General features: G+C 42.9%; 1 protein-coding gene across 8 annotated transcripts in view; it reads left to right on the top strand.

Annotated features, from left to right (window-relative positions):
* Window positions 1–18: 18 nt before the first annotated feature.
* BRD1 (bromodomain containing 1) overlaps window positions 19–14,298 on the top strand; it is a 69,209-nt gene continuing 54,929 nt past the window's right edge. For 2 of the 8 annotated variants that reach the window (XM_042872886.1, XM_042872887.1), the window contains exons 1-4: window positions 385–888; window positions 1,240–1,305; window positions 2,442–2,689; window positions 5,513–5,604. The gene's annotated coding sequence lies outside the window, so the exon portion shown is untranslated. The other 6 variants (XM_042872880.1, XM_042872881.1, XM_042872883.1 and 3 more) reach the window with 6 other exon arrangements.

The following is a 14,298-nucleotide window of genomic DNA, read 5'->3' as shown; positions in this document are numbered from 1 at the left end:
CGTCGAGCGGCGGCACGCACGACGCACAACATGTCATCCGCCGGGCCGCAAAATGGCCGCCCCCGGGGCCGCGGCGGGCGACTGCGCCATCGGGATTCGGGCAGCGGGATGCGGCCTTCTTCTCTGGGTCCCTAGGGGCGGCTGTGGCTCTAAAGGTGTCTCGGGATCGGGGCCGGACAGGAGTTGCCGGGGCTGCGGCTCGTCCCAGCTCCCGGCTGAGGCAGCTGGAGCTTCGCAGCTCGGTCGGCGGTGGCCGTGGCGGGACTCGGACCCGCTGCAGGCCCGGCCGGGTGGGCGGCTCCGCAGCACGCCGAGCGGGTGGGCGCCGCTGACCTGAGCGGCGTTCTCTCCTGTATCGGGGGATTCGATGGCTGTTGTGTATGTTTGTTTATTAAGATCGCGTATTTGTGGTCTAATAGCCTTCGAGCATTTGGCTCTGCGTAGCTGTGTGTAGCTCTGCCTGCTGCCCGCTACCTGCTTTAGGGCGCCTCATGACGTTTGGATGGGTTCACCCCCGTAGCGCGGGGAGAGCTGCTCCGGGTCAGGGCTGTGCGCTATATCTGTTCCAGCTGAGCAGCGGTACTCTACGTGCTTGCCGTCTGGGCGTTCTCCTGGGTAACGCCCTGCCGCTGCCCTCCTGCCCGAGGAGAGCTGTTCAGGCCGTGAGGGCATTGGGTGAGCTGTGCTTCTCTGTCAGGGTGGGAGCGATGTGTGGTGATGTGCTGTTTTCTAACGCGTGTTATTCTGTAGAGATGGATGAAGATGTGATGTGGTGAAGCTTGAGCATTTGTTGTCGAATTCCAGGTGGCAGTCGTAGATGGCTACTGCTTCGACTTCAGTGTTGTTGATTGCAATACGGGCAGGAGAAAAGCAGTAGTAACAGTAATGGTAAGATGCTGCTCTTTAAAACTAACTTAAGACAATGCTTAGAGAAAGAAGCTATATCTCTCCAGCCAGTGCGTTTATGCAAGTACATGTTTCTTGATCTGAGCTGTCTTTATCATTATCATTTAGCTGTTTTTTTTTTTTTCCTTTTTTTTTTTTTTTTTTTTTTAATTGAACAAATGTAGTCAGAAATGTTTTATTGGGCATAGATCAATATCTGGAGGAAAACAAAAACAGCAGATCGGCTCATCCCTTTTGATTTGGATTAGTGGAGCTCTAGAACGTATTTTCTATGTCACTGTATATGCTATACTTTTATAGTATTTGTGTATCTAAAGGATGATTCTGTTTCAGTTGATGCTTCCTGTGGAGGTCTCTTGCAAAGCCTTCTTGATTAGTGCTGCTCAGACTTGCAACAAAGTAAGTATTAAGAGTGCATGTCCTTCTACTTACAACTGACAGCATGTTTTTACCAGTACAGCTGAACTGCTAATGTAGAATATCCAGACCAAAGTGATTTAAGGCAAAGTTACTTGTTTTCCGTGTCACAACAATGCATTAATATGGCAACAGCTGTCTAAGTGCAGAATTTTGTCTTGGCCAGATTGATCAGATGGACTCAATGAAAGACATGGGAACTTAGCTAAAAATACTGTTACTACTGATATGTGAACCGATAATGTGGTGATTATTTAGCACGCAGTATTACGAAATAGAAATATATCTTCTCAAAAAACACCTCTTAATGAAATAAAACTGTAGCAACGTTAAATTATACTTGGAATTTTGTGGCGGCTCTTAGCGTGCCATGGAAGGCATATGAATATGTGACAGCTTTACTTTATTTTTGTAGTGGCTTTAACTTTCAAGAGTTTACAATTTATAATTGAAGAATAAAAATGTACAGTAAACTTAGACAGGAAGCCCCTGTTGTGCTCTCTCCGCTGCTTCTATCAGCATTTTTCTGAACCTCTTCATTTTTTTCATACAACCTGTTATGAAAATGTCAGTAAGAGTGAATGAAAGTTGAAATTCATGAAAGTTGATAATTTCTTTAAATCCTAAGTTACTGATAACCAGTCAGTGTGTCAGTCAGTCAGTGTATCATATACTGTCTGGGTGAAACGGATGCAACTTTTCTCTGTTTTACAAAAATACACCGGAAGTTTAACAAAAGTCAGTCTCAACAATGTGAGTGAACTGGTACCAGAGAAATTCTTCACAAGCTGTAAATTAATGTGAAGAATAAAACAAAGAGATGATGGTGATCTGATGACATGACTGCAAAGAAAGAAAGCGACTGCAGTTCCTGGGGCAGGCTCCAGACTGCCTGCTTGTGGTGGGTGTTGCAGCAGTGCTGAAGTGCTAGTCTGAGGCTGCAGATTCTCCACAAAGCATTCAGTCAGGTGTAAATATGCAGGGGAAAAAAAAAAGGGTAATCCGTTAACAAGGTGGATATTATAAAAGTCTGTGCAAGGCATCTTGACAGTAACTAAAATTCTTATTTAACCTCAAAGTATTTTCCCACCTCTATTTTATAAAATTTTCTGTTTCAGGTTTTGTGAATAAATGCCTTTATTTGCACTTCTAACTTAACCCAACATGAATTAAAAGTGATCTGATATTAAATGAACATCTGAAATTCATTTCTCAGTCTGTGGAGTAAACTGCAGAATACCTAGCTCCCTGTTGTGTTTTGTGGAATGTTGTGAATCAGAGATCATGCTCCCAAAGAAATTGTGTGGATTCTCCAGAAGATGGGTGTTACAGGTTCAGAAAACAAGGAAATGTCACTGCAGTAACAGTAAGTAACTGTCATTGTCGATACCAGGGAGGCCATAATAAAAGCCTAAAACTGTTTGGCAACTACACGACAGCTTAATGTCCTCTTCTACTGTGACAGAACATGAATTTCCTTAAATGTATCTGTTTCTCTGTCAATAACCTGTTAGAAGTTATGAGACGATTGTAGAGATTCAGTTGCTGCAAACAGAGCTTTGTGTTCTGTGGTTTCAGAGTCTCTCCAGCCACTGAGCTACTCTTGAGTTTTTCATCCATGGTAGTGATAACATTGATAGTGCAATGATAAATTGATGTAGTTCTGTCTTCCTGAATTTGTTTACTACTGGAGGCACTACCAATATGCCAGCACAATGTTATGCCAGTGTTGGGAGCAGTAAGCATTTTGCTGGTGTTACCTTGTTTTAGCAGAATTTATCTCTAAAATTGCTCTGATAAGCTTATTTAATATCCAAATCACTCAAGCCTTTAATTTCATCATAAACAACTTACATTGCATTTTCCATGTGAAATCATTAAGACAAAAACCATATTAAATCCTAATTCTTCACACACTTGAGCACAAATAATTACTGCCTCTTGTATGCACTGAGATAATATATTAAATAAAGCAAGCTTTTTTAAAAAAAAAAAATTTTTTTTTTTTGCTTGTATAGACTACATCCTCTTCCAGGACTCTGTGTAGACAGTGGTGACTCAAAACCTGAAGATAAAGATCAGTAGTACTAAATTCAGAAGTCCAATTTAGTATTGCAGGGCTATGGTTTCTAAGAACACTTAACATAAGAGAGTGCTTATATATTTAGCATATGTACTCCATAAACTTCAGTAGGCACTTGGCTTTACTTGTCATATCCAAGCTGTCGAGCTGGATGATCAGAAAAGAGTGAATGATCACACAGTGGTTGTGTGCAACTTAAAGCAATATGCACTGTCAAAACCATGATGCCTTTGTGCTTTCCTGTTAATTACCTAATTTGTTATAAACATCTGGCTAATCTCTGTATCATCTTGTATTAATGGCACATCAGCAGTGTAACTGTGTAATTTTGGCAAGGAGTTGTACTATGACACGATATTCAGAGGACTTATTTGTGCTTGGCCTTTGTGTGGGGTGAGGATGATGCTGGAATGCATCCATCAGGAATATTCCAGTTGAAGACCCTACTTTTGTGCCATGGGTTTTTGGTTTTGTGTTGTTTTTTTGTTTGTTTGTTTTCTTTTGTTTTTTGCATCTTAAGATTCTCTCTTATATGAAGCCATACTATATATACTGATTTGTATATATGTGATTTTGGAAGATATCTATGAATAATAGAGAGATGCATCAGGCACTGGCCAAGGTAGCCAGGTCTGAGACAAGGCAAAGAAAACCTGCTCAATACTGCTTACTTGTTATCTGATACATACAAGTATCAAATTACTCTGAACACGGCATATCTTTCTTTGGATTCTTTTTTTTTCCTGAAGCAATGAGGTACTCCTGGTTTTCTTGTTTGTGTTTGCATGCATGTCATGTATTGAGTCATGACTGACTTCTTTCATTTCATTTTTTCTTCCCTGGATTTTGATGTTGCCTTGCTTTGTAGCCCTTCCCCACGTAGGTGAGAAGACAGGGCTTTAATTCTGAATGAGCCCATCTATTTTGGGATTACTTCAGAAGTAAGTGACTAGGGATTCACAGCAACGCTTCTTCCACTGCGTATCATCTTAATCATGTGCAGACCAGGTCTGTCTTCCAGAATGAATGAGGAAGAGGTAGTAAACTAATTAAGACTGGATTTGTCTCATTTCTGATTGAATTCTAATTTAATTATATAAGAGCTGCAGTATTAACTCAGTATTAACACTGGATTCTTGGTAGTTTACCTTTGTGAGTGACCTAACTTGGAAGAGTGTTCAGAATTTGTGCTTTGTTACATCTTAAGAGTTTTGATACTGACAGCAAGAAATTAGAAATAAAGTAACTCTGAGATGTATTAAATTAAGTTTCTGAGTTATCAGACTTGATGGAGGCAGCGAGCAAGATTTCTTTCTTTCTTTGAATAAAGGCTGAATCCAGGATACAGGAGAGGAACAGGGAGTAGAAAAGGGTTGTGAGAAATTAAGAATATGTATGTAGTCATGATGTTTATGTGGTCTGCGCTTGCTTAAATTCATTCAAATTCATGTTAAATGAAAAATCTTCCAAAACCCAAACCTGATGAGGAGAACAAGCATCAAAAATGATGATTGGTATGAGAAATATATTGTGTCAAGTCTTCTTTGGCAGAGCACTCTTTTTTTTTTTTTTTTTTTTTTTTTAATCTCTGTGGCTGCTTTTTGATATACATTTGCATAAATTGTGCTCATCTGGTTGTGGAGTGAGGTAGTTCGGGGGGCTAATGAGAAAATCATTGACCTGTTTATGAAGGATTATTAGGATGGCAGTTACCGTTTGGCAAGGATAATTTCCCAAAAAACTTTTGCAGGTAAAGCTGCTGTACAGAATATATCAAAGGTGCCAAATGTTAAATTGCAGGAGTTGAATAATTAATGCTGGAGTGACGATGATGAGAGATGGGGTAACATTATTTCCTTGTATATGGCTCCGTCTGCTCTTTTGTAAATAACAGTATCATTATAACTGAGTGCAAAGAATTTTACTCAAAGGGTTGGGATTTTTGTGTTTTGTTTTTATTTATTTTTTTAAAATAATCAGCTTTAAAAAAGCAACATAGATTTCAGATTTTCTTCTCCCTGATCTGCTTCTCAATCTTACCTCAAAACAATCCTGAAATATATATATATCTTAATACTGTTTTTTTCTTTTTTCCCATCTTTGCAGTGTCTGCAGGAGTTCAAGCCCCATCTTCCTTCCATCATACAAATGTTATGAGCACATTTTGCAGAGATCTGTATAACTGCAAAATCTCAAAGGTATGTGGTGTTAAAGGAGTCAAGACAGAAGAAGGATAAAGAAGGAAGAAATTAGGTTTCCCTGTCAATTCTGCCTCTCCAAGAATTGTTTAACATATTGTTCTGCTTGCAAGTGACAGGCTACAAACCTCTTCTTGCTGTAGGTGACTCCAAGCTGTAGTTAATCCAAATGCTTAAATGAAATAAGGTAAGGGCCTTTGCATAGCAGCTGTACAGCTTAAAGACCACTCTCTCAAATGGTCTTCAGTATTATCTATAGATAACATTCCACAGGACTGCTTAGTAGATGCAAGTTACAGATCTATTAGCGAGCAGTGATGTAACTTGAGTTCTGGTGGAACTGAGATGATAAAAGGGCTCAGTCTTTATCAGTACCGCAAGAGGCACTGACAGAGAGTGCAGTCTGTTTTGAAACTCATTTCAGAGAAGGCTGTTGTTTTGGATCACCTTGAACTATTCTGGAGAAATAAAGGGTCACCTTATCAATTTTATAAAGAACCACTTTCTTTACAGGGAAGAGAAGGATGATGCATATAGAACGTTTGTGCGGCCAGAAGAAACAAAACAAACTTTGTTTCTATAGCAGTTAGTGAATGTAGATGAACACCTATATTATTTAATCTTAACCCTTCATCAAAACATGTCCAGAAGAATTAAAAAGGAAAAGGCATGCTGCTGCTTAGCCAAAGAACAAAGAAGATATTCATTAATCCTCTAGTGGTAAAAAGGCTCAAGACTTTTCTTCCATATTCAAAGCTAAAAACTTTCATTCTTATTTTGGAATTGTCAGCTAGGGCTTTTGACCATAAATCCCACTCAATCTTGTACAAAAATAAGTCTTTCTGCCAAAGTACTGATGATATCCAGTGGATGGATCAGTGGTACATAGTGTACATGGATTTGTCTTTCAGTTAAGTAGTTCCCAAGGATCAGCTAACAGATGCAGGGAAACTATACCACTTCATAGACTGAAGGCAAATGTGGGTTTCTCAGCTTGTTGCTGTAATGTGTTGAACCCAGTAGGGTTGAGCATTCTATCCGCAGTGCATGCTATCCTGGCTTATGAGATTTGGGAACAACCTTTCTCTTGAGAACATCTGGCCCTGCACAGTCATGCTCCTTGAGTAATTTGTCAGTGCACAACTGATGAGGTAAGTGAAATGGAAAAGGATGTCCCTGCAGAATGTGAGGAACCATAGTAACGTTGTATATTACTAGACAGTATTCCAGGGAGAATATTAATTATGTATTGGTGAGTGTGAAGAAGTAAACCACATAGTAGGGAAGCCAGGCTTTGGAAACTTTATGTGGATCGTCTGGTTTGCAGAATTGTTCAGAGCTGTTGCAAGTCTTAGAAAGGTTAGGCAGAATTGTCATGATAGGATGAAGACCCACAAATGTATGTTATGGCAGTCCAAAACCTGTATTTCAAGATTCTTGCAGGTTCGAAAGAATGTATGGAGTGGGATCTGGCTCTTTCTTTTCATTTTGGCAGCCTGCTGCTCATACAGGGAGAGGAGAATAGAGTGGAGTTCCACCAGTGAAGAATAGTAGCACTGCCAAAATTTAAGTGCAGCAGCAAGTTGGTCTCTTTTAATCTGGAACAAAGATGTTACTCTGCAGGTGATATACTTGAGCTGTGTAGCAACGTCTCAAAACTTCATTCTGCAAGGGAAGAGGATGCCAAAGCGGATGAACAGCCTTTATGTTTATGTGATTCTTTCATCCTTTTAAGTATTTCTCTTGAGAATTTGTTAACAAGCACAGGTGAAAGCTGGTAAGCAGGAGATATCCCATCTATAAAGATCTTTCTTGCAGAGTGAGTCAGTACTGGCAACTTGAATCAAAACTTGATGCTGCCAAGCAAGGGTGTGAAGATTGTGATGAAGTGGGATCAAAACCACACACTCACTGAGCTAGTGCCAAAAAAAACACCAAAACTGTGAGGGTCTTGCTGCTCTCTGAACTTTTTCTTTTTGCTTGAAATTATGTGGCATCCCATTAGAGTTGTTGCCTCCTTTTCCAAAAATGGAATGTGTACTATTTTGAGGCGCTACATCTCACTAGTGAGATGGAACAGGCAAGGAAACAAATCTTTGAGATTATGGAAGTGTGTGTTCAGGTCTTGTCAAATATACCAGATAATACCATGCACTGTTGCATTTTGAAAGAATGAGCTAACCTACTGGTATTTAACATTAAGGATCCTGATCTGGTAGGCTACAACGTCAGTGAGAGGTGGTTCATGTCAGGCCTGTTAGGATCTTTGTGCTGTTGCTGTGAAGCAGTGTATCAAGATTATGTGCATTCTGTGTCAGAGCCTAGGTGGTCTGTAGGAGAAGTCCTTATACCTCACTCATTCCTGAGGATAATTGAGGGTATCAAGAGCAGCGATGAACCCTGCCCGTAAGTTATTAATTTGAAGTGGAGTCACCATCTTCAGCACAGGCACCAGGAAATGAAGTTCAGCAGTCTTTTGAAATTGCAGAGAATCTAAGGATCCTGGAGGCCTTTCTGTATTATGCTAAAGTAAATTAGAAGACTCTCATTTCAGATCTGGAGATAGGAGATCGGGTCCTGGCACTGTAACACATCATTCTGATCGATTCAGGCTGTGCTATAACTCCTTGGTCAATAGGTTATGGCAATCAATGATGTCGCCTCTATAATGAAATGATTTTGGAAGTGCTGCTTCCTGGTTTTATCAGCATGAAGTTTCAGACATGACACATCATGGTTACCAAACATGCCCTACGTACAGGGCAGGGAGAGCTGGAAGATGAATCTCAAGAAAGTCACATAAGTAGAATGCTGGAGAATAAAGCATAAGACCAGACAGCAAAAAGATAGTTAAATGGAACAAATACATATATGGAGCGCTGTCTTACTGAAGGGCTGTGCAGCTATGGAATGCTGTAATATACCTGGCAGAAAAAAGAAGCTGGAAGAGTGCCAGACTGACTTGTGCATCCATCAGACATGGGGAGAGTATGGATGCCATCAAGCTCTGTGGAAAGCTCGTCTCCAGTTGTAAAGCATTTGTACAGCTGCAGGACAGATACACATGGATTATCACTTAAAAGATGGAAAAAAACATGTTTTCTATCGTAGATGGAGTTTTATTATACTTATTATTAGCTTCTTGACAGTATTTATCATTTCTAGTTATTTTTTACAACTAGACCATGCACTAACATACACGATTTAGAGTGCTGCTTCCTATTTACTATTGCAGGCTGAATTCCAGTGCAACTTCATTCATTTCAACTGATCTGCTGTAAAATTTCTGAGACTGATGGTATGCTTGGTCATATAAGTGATAAAACCAGAGAGCAATTCCTTAAAAGCAGCACACAACCAGATGACCTATACAGTTTATCAATCTCTATGTATTTTTTTTTAATTGAGAAACTGAGATTGCTGAGTCAGTTTGATCCTAAAAACTTTATCTAGGTTGAGTGCAACACTCAAATGTTGGCTATTGTAAGCTCCTACTTTGCTAGAAATCAGCCCAGTGGCTGGTGCCTGATAAGGAAAATGAGTTGGAAGCTACTGATGCTACCTGTTGTACAGAATTTTCTGAAATAAGTGACTTAAGCTCTCTGAATATTGATTGACTTTCCACAACTAAGTAATGATAGGTGTATCTATTTCTGATCTTTTAGGCACAAATTTACTGTTAGAGTGACTGCTGCTGGGGGCAGGCAGACAGCAGTGGTAGAAATGGGGTAAGAAAGAATTGGAAGGTTGTTCTGAAGCGATGGTCGCTACAGAGGGGCAGCAAAGACCGTACCCATTCTTTGCTGCTTTCGTTCCTACTGCACACAGGACCCGTTCTGTGAAACATAAGTGCTGGTCCTAGCCTGGCTGGCTCAAAAGGGGTTCTTTGAATGCGTGGGTGCAGCTGTCCTATCGATGCCCTCAGGAAAATCCTTCACATATCCAATAGGGCTATAATGTCTTTCCTAAAAACGATACATAATAAGAAAGGGCAGCCTTTGCAGGGAGAGCTACAGCTGACACAACTGTGCTCGGCCAAAATGTAAGGTTGTTATCCAAAAGAGTATGACCCAGAGACCCTGGGAGAGCAAACTGAAACGAATTTTCTAAGCTCTAGCTTGAACTTTGCCCAAAGAAATAATAAATACCGATTACTCGTAGCTCGGAGACCTGGTTTTGCAGCCCCGACCTCTGCCTGCTTCTCCCTTTTTTCTCCGTTTGCTGCCGTTTAAATTCCCCTGCGTTGAGGTACTTAAACGCGCGCTGAGGCGCTCTGGTGCCGCCAGAGCGAGTGCTGCCCGCAGCTCCGGGCCGCGCCTCGCCGACCCGTCCCCTAAGGCGCAGCGCCGCTGCTTCCCGCCCCGTGCCGCCCGATGCCTCCACCAGGCCCCGCGCTGCGCTCCGCCATGGAGGGGCGGGGACGGGGGGAGCGGCGGCACAGGCCCCGCCTGGTGGCAGCAGCGGCGGCGGCAGCAGCGGCGGCGGCAGCGGCGGGGCTGGGCGGTGCCTGGCGCCCTCACGTCCCTTCCCTCTCCCTCCCCCCCCCGTCGGCGCAGCGCTGTGGTGAAGCCGCATTGTTTGTGCCGAGGGGGGAGGGGAGCTGCCGAGCCCGGGGAGCCGAGCGCCGAGCCCGCAGCCGGACCGCGACCTGCGCCGCGCCTCACGAATGCGCTGTGCCCGGCGGCGGCAGCAGCCCCGTACCCAGCGCCGGGTACCCGCCGCCGCGGGCAGCGCGGCCCCTTCAGCGCCCGCTCGCCCGCCCGCGACCGCCGGACGCGGGAGCAGGCGGCAGCAGCGCCGGCGGGACCGCCGCCATTAGACCGGCCGCAGCGTCGGGCGCAGAGGCGGAGCGGGAGGTCTGTCAGCCGCGCTCCGCGGCTCCCACAACGTGAGTGAAGCCGGGCGGGCGGCGTGGCGGCCGAGCCGGCCGGTCGGTCCGGAGGCGGGAGGGGAAAAGAGGGAGGACGGGCGGCGAGGCCGGGCTCGGCGCAGGGGGACGGTGCGGAGGACGAGCGGCCGTGGGCGAGGCGGCGCGGGGGGAAGCGGAGCGCGGCGCTCTGGGGGAGGCGCCGCTGGAGCTGTTTTGTCAGCCGCCATATTGTGGGCCGAGTATTTTCGCGGAGGGGAGGGAGGCGACTGTTGGGAAGGGCTGAGATGATGGGCCCGGGCAGGAACCATCCTCCCGGGGGCCGGGAGGGGGGAACGCCGGGGCCAGGCAGGAACCATCGGGCGGAGGGGTGTGTGCGCGCTGCGGGCTCCCTGGGCGTGGGCAGGAAGTGCTCGCGCAGGAGCCGGCGGGGGCGGATCGTGGGCGTGGGCAGCCCCGCGCGGGTTGGCTGTGGGGCGGGCAGGGCCGGGCAGTTGCGGCTGTGGCGGGACGGCTGGCGGGATGCGGGAGGCGCGCGGCCCGCGCTGCGTTCCCTGAGCCGAGCCGCCGCGAACGCTAATTCTTTGTGTTCCCCTGAGGGCAGTGCTGCTGTCCCGCCGCTCTGCCCTGGGTGGTGTCTTTCCCGTATGCAGCAAGCGGTGTTTGCCTGTCCGGCCTCATTGTCTGGGACTAAAGAGCATTCCTGTGTCTTTCTCTTTATAATCGTCTGCATGAAAGTGTCCATTGAGAGCGGCATTCCCTTTTCCTTTGAGCAGGGGATGCGGGGACCCGAGGCAATTGTTTTGAAGAGGAGGAAGGTAACTGGGACAGAAATTGTGACAGGAATTTGTGATCAGAACTGTGCGCTGTTGTACTTTTCCTGTTGGCTTTAGCTCTCTTGCGTCTTAATAAAAAATATGTTGGCCTCCTGGTATGCATTCAGCACAGACAGCTGTCTGCGTGCACTCTTGTTGGTGAGGGGCAGTGCCGGTTGTGCCTCTGCCCAAGCAGCTGATGGAGCACTGAGAAGGGAGCTGCAAACTTCCCTCTTTGATCTGTGTTGTTCTGAAAGGCCGAAAAGTGCTAACAAGAATCGCCTCCTTTTGCTGAAGGTGTGATATCGTCAGTATAGAATGGAGCTGATGTCATAGTCCAGCATTCTTCAAACTTCTATGCATGGTCTTCATTCCTGCGGGCCTGCAGGATGTTGGAGACGCCTGCAGGATGGAGAAGAAAGGTGTCTGCTAATTAACAAGGAAAAGCAAAGTAATTGCTGATCATGAATTCTATATGCAGAAATGCAGTCATCCTTCAGAATATTCATAGGACACTTGCTGATACTTTTCTTCGGGGGAGGATGAAAGATAAAAAGCTGCCACTTCTTTGGCTTCTGAGACATTGAAGTTATTAATGTTTAAGTTTTTATGAAATCAAGCCAGATTAATACTGGTTCCAATTCTGTTTGCTCTGTTACAGTTTGTGTGGTATCCGTACTCCCAGGAAATTATCATCTGCTTTGTGATTTAGTTTTATTTATAGACAAGTATTACAAGGAAGATGCTTAGATGATGGCTCAATCATTTTTTTTAGCATTCTGATTCATACAGTTTGACATTCATGACAGTAATCCTAAGCAAGAATGTGCTTTAAAATATTTTCTTCCTGTTCTTTTTGCCTTCTTGCAGTCGTGCTCAAGAATTTCAAGGAGAGGCAGAGAGCATGGAAATCTAGCTTTCCACTCCTTCCCTTACTTCTGGGCTAGGCTTGATAATTAAATGTGGGCAAACCAGCACAGATTTTCATTTCTGAAGGCTACTTTCCATCTCTCTCAGTAATTAGTTCAAAACTGCCCTCATGGACATCTTGGCTGGTTGTGTGTCTGTTCATGGTTGTAGGGTGAGATACTAAAAAAGAAAACACCTTTACATCTGGACAAAATTGAAGTTAAATGTGAGGTAAAGACAATTTAAATTGATTTGGGTTTTTTGGTTTGTTTGTTTATTGTTGGCTAAATGCGATACCATTACCAAAATATGCCATAAAATGCAACCACACTGTCATGAGTGGGTTGCTGTACATTTACACGTCAGTGTGTTTGAGCTGAAAAATCTTCATTCATGCTGATAAACAAATGTGAATCACTGTTATCTTTCCCCTCTGCATTACAACATCTGTTGTGAAACTGTGGGAACTACCTTCTAATTTCAGATAAACTGTTGTTGTTTCTGGTTTTTGAACCTTTTATAATAGTGTTAGTGGATTAAACTTTTTCTGCAGTTAAAAAAACAATCTAACTTAATCTTATGTTTTTGAACAGAAGTAAGCTATAATTTCTTTCATGCTTCTTTGAAGAGGTGGTAGAATCTTTTTTTATTAATCTCTTGTTTATAAAAACGATAAGAAAAAACATGATGATTAAGCACTGCCTTTTGAGCTCATGCTGTAAAAATAAGTACTGAGAATTAGGAGATACATATACAGAAGTCAGATCTGTGAGGAAGGTACTTAACTCACACATGAATAACAGGGAGCATAGATTAATTTTTAAAATTTCTTCTTGGGAAAAGAAGATTGGTTTGAGAGCAGGTAAGGCTCTCTGAAGGGCTACTTTTAATGCTAGCTGCCTGCATTACCTTGCCCTCCATTAAAAGAAGTTACTTCAGGACTACGAGAGTAGACTTGTTGAAAGTGGCATCACAGACTGACAAAAAAAAAAAGTGTTTTGCATGTCAACCATTCTGGTCTTTGCTGTTTTCTTCGTGAAGTAATTATACTGCTCTGACAATAATCATGCTTTGAGCTCTTTTGACATGTTAATGTGAGTAGAATTATTTTAACTAATAGAAGACATGAAGTGCAAAATTTCTGATTGATGAGAATTAAAATGGTGAGGCTGTAATAATAGTTTAAGCAGTTCATTAAAAATCAACGGTTTTTTTATTACTGATTTATCAGAGAGAGAAAAGGAAAAAGATAGAAGAGGCTTGTAGGCTTGAAAGTAATAGTTCTGTAATATTTTTTCAAACTTCATCGAAAAAGAAATGTCTGAAAGGGTGTAAGCATGGAAGCTCTCAGTTAGGATCTTTGTAATCAAATTGAATTCCTGCCCTAGTTACGGTGTTTCATATAAAGGAAACTAGCTAGGTTTTTTTGGTCTGGTGGGTGTAACAGAGGCTGACCTTACTCCAATAGGTGTCTTGAAACTAGAACGCTATGTCAATTTAATTGTATAAAGAGCTTGGATTTGGATTGAAATACTGGAAATTATTTGCCTACTCTTGCTATGAGGAAAACTATGAGAATGAGTTGAGGGATGAGGGTGTGTATCTGTGTACATGCACACACAGCTGCACATTTTGTATGTTTTCAGTACAAATCAAATTTTCTTTACAAGTTGAGTATTTCCTAACTGCGGTCCATATTTCACAATGTTTTTATTATGAGCTGAATTCTGTTCTTGTCATTCTGTGCATATCACTATATTTGAAAGTTTTGACACTGAATGGGATTCAGCTTACTAACGTGGGAGTTAGATAAAATAATAAAATGTACATTGATTATAACTTTCTGGATATGGAGATGTTGTAATCTTAAATACAGAAATTGTTTCTGTGGATATGTGGTTAGGTAAAGATCTGTAGACTCAAAAGAATTTTAGTTTAGAAAAGCTTTGTCAACTTTGGAGGTGTGCATGTTTTTCTATCTATGAGAATGGGGGTAATCAAGGAGTTGTTGTTGTTATGATTTTCGAATTGCATGGGATAAAGTTGTGGGGAAGACTTACTTTTCTTCCAGGATTATGTCAGTTCTTTTGGAGGTGAGATCTG

Source organism: Lagopus leucura, unplaced genomic scaffold (genome assembly GCF_019238085.1).
Source record: "Lagopus leucura isolate 7727_CA_CO unplaced genomic scaffold, USGS_WTPT01 Super-Scaffold_100008, whole genome shotgun sequence".
Lineage (NCBI taxonomy): Eukaryota > Metazoa > Chordata > Aves > Galliformes > Phasianidae > Lagopus > Lagopus leucura.
Note: the sequence above shows the minus strand (reverse complement) of the source record. Positions and strands in the feature narration are given on the sequence as shown.